The sequence below is a fragment of the Hylobates moloch genome, unplaced genomic scaffold (assembly GCF_009828535.3).
Source record: "Hylobates moloch isolate HMO894 unplaced genomic scaffold, HMol_V3 SCAFFOLD_7, whole genome shotgun sequence".
Lineage (NCBI taxonomy): Eukaryota > Metazoa > Chordata > Mammalia > Primates > Hylobatidae > Hylobates > Hylobates moloch.
In genome coordinates this window covers 24236462-24239046 of record NW_026652282.1, presented here as the reverse complement: position 1 = coordinate 24239046, position 2585 = coordinate 24236462, and the positions used below count along the sequence as shown (strand labels likewise).

The 2585-nt window shown below is 37.5% G+C and overlaps 1 pseudogene; it reads right to left on the bottom strand.

Moving 5' to 3' along the window:
• Positions 1–399: 399 nt before the first annotated feature.
• LOC116811019 (radixin-like) lies at positions 400–1398 on the bottom strand (annotated as a pseudogene).
• Positions 1399–2585: the final 1187 nt, after the last annotated feature.

The following is a 2585-nucleotide window of genomic DNA, read 5'->3' as shown; positions in this document are numbered from 1 at the left end:
ATTAGGAAGTTAAAATTTGACTAAATTAAATAAATTGATTTTTTAAGGCAAAATAATGGTCAATTTGATTGAAGTTTTACATTAAACATTTGTTTTGTTGTATTGATAGAATTTTCCAAGTGAATATAATACATAAAATAGAGAAATAGTAACTAAATGGGAAGAATGGTATATTTTAAAAACCAAATTTTGCATAAACATTGGAATTTTATCTTTCATCTAATTTATCAATATTTTAATACACCCTACATTTGATAATTTGGTTTTACCAATTTAATATTTCAAAAAAAATAAATAATTAAAATATCATAAGAAAAAATTTATTCACACATCCTTTTTCATTATTTTTTGAAATTTATAGATGACATGATAATTGTTCGTATTTATCTTTAAAAAAAATCAGATTAAAAGCCTCAAATTGGTTTCATCTCTGGCTTGGGCTAATTCTGAACTTAATGCCTGAAGTTGCTTCTTAACACGCGCATTTTTCTGTGTTTCTGTTACACGTTCTTCCTTGCTTCTATGGTTCATTACCCCTTCATTTGATAATTCAGCAATAGCCTCAGCATTATTCTCATCATGTTCATCATGTTCGTTTTCTGTCGGAGGAATGACTGGTGGTGGAGGTGGAGAGGGAGTAGACATCACAGTTTTTAACTCTTCTTTGGTCTTTTCCAAGTCTCCCTGGGTTGCAAAAGTTTTGTGTTGCCACTCAGTAGCTTCCTCTTCCTTTTTCTTCTTGGCTTCTTCTAGAAGTGCAATCTTGGCAGTGAACTCAGCAAGTGCTGCTAGCTGCTCCTGATTCTTCATCTGGTCGGCAGCTTGTTTTGCTATGGCAGACTTCGCCTCTTCAGCAGCTCGATGCTCCTTTTCAAGCCGCTCTGCTGCTTCTTTTGCTCGTTTTCATTCTTGATACAGTTCTAGAGCTTTTTGAGTCTGTTCTTCTAGTTATTTCTGGGCTTTAATTGTCCATTCTTCAATTTGTCTTAGACGTTCCATTAGCTCTTCCTTTTCACGTTCTATTCTTTCCTTTTCCTTTTCTGCTATTTCTCTTTTCTTCTTTTCATTCTCTCATTGTGCACTTTCCAACTGCTTCTGATGTTTCCCCTCCCTAGCCTGAGACTTCATCTGTTGTACTTCAATAGTATCAGACTTCCTTCTTCACATGTATACTTCATGGTTTCCCATACATAAGGCCAAAATCCCCTTATGGATTCTCAGACGAGGTGCATAAAAAACAAAATCAGGTGCCTTTTTGTCTATTGGCTTTATAACAATTTTTTTATCATTAAATGAAATACTTCTGATTTCACTCCAGGGAAAACCAATTTTAGATGTCAACTTGTCATCATGCTCATAAATATTCAGACTCAAAGCATCAACACCTAGCCACAATTCAGTTCCCTCTTTATTTTTATTCTTATATTTATTTTATTATTTTTTTATTTTTTTTTTGAGATGGAGTCTCGCTCTTGTCGCCCAGGCTGGAGTGCAGTGGCGCAATCTCGGCTCACTGCAAGTTCCGCCTCCCAGGTTCACGCCATTCTCCTACCTCAGCCTCCTGAGTAGCTGGGACTACAGGCGCCCGCCACCATGCCCGGCTAATTTTTTGTACTTTTGGTAGAGACAGGGTTTCACTGTGGTCTCGATCTCCTGACCTCGTGATCCGCCTGCCTCGGCCTCCCAAAGGGCTGGGATTACAGGCTTGGGCCACCGCACCCAGCCTAGATGGCTTCTTAAACTTGCAAGAAGAGTCTCTGGGTTATTTCTTGAATTAATTCCTCAGACACATCTTCAGGAAAGAATTTAACTCTAAACTTGAACTGTAAAGGATTCACTTTTTTAACATCTTGCTGTTAAAAAATAAAAACCTTTTTATTTAGTTTAAGGCATGTAGGATAACCTTTGCTGTCTACATACTGCAGCCCAAAAAAACCAGACCTCACGCAAACCAACTGTTTTCACCACCTGGTCAAAAAGTTGTTTGCCAGTTGTATTGGGCACAAAATGATGTTCTTCATGCTGAGAATGTTACAGCAGGCCGTGATAAGTACAAGACTCTGCAACAGATTCAACAAGGCAATACAAACCTGCGTATCGATGAGTTTGAAGCAATGTGAGAGCTGTTATTTTGCATATATGTTCTGCATAAGCTGAGCCACCAACAGAGAAAAGCAGGCCTTTGCGGATATGATGGAATGCATCCCACCTCGCCAAAGCACTTATACCAGTTTGACTGTGCTAGCTAAAAGACAAATTTAAGGGGAACTCTTCAACATTAAGGCAGTATGAGATCATGCTTGGTTTTCTTTTTCTTTTGGTCCAGGGAATGGAGAATGGTGTTCCATTGCCTCCTTTCATATTCTTTCTTTTTCTTTTTTTTTTTTTCTGTTGAAGATTAACACTAATTAGCATGTCTGACAAATGCGTATGTGTGGTTTCAGTTCTATGTACATTTTAAACGATAATGGTGAACATTTTAATAGATTTCCCTTGCCTCTTCCATATTTAACCTGCATATATTTCCACATTCTCTCTCACTCACATTTTCTCAGTGTGCCTTCTCATATCTGCCATGCCCATAG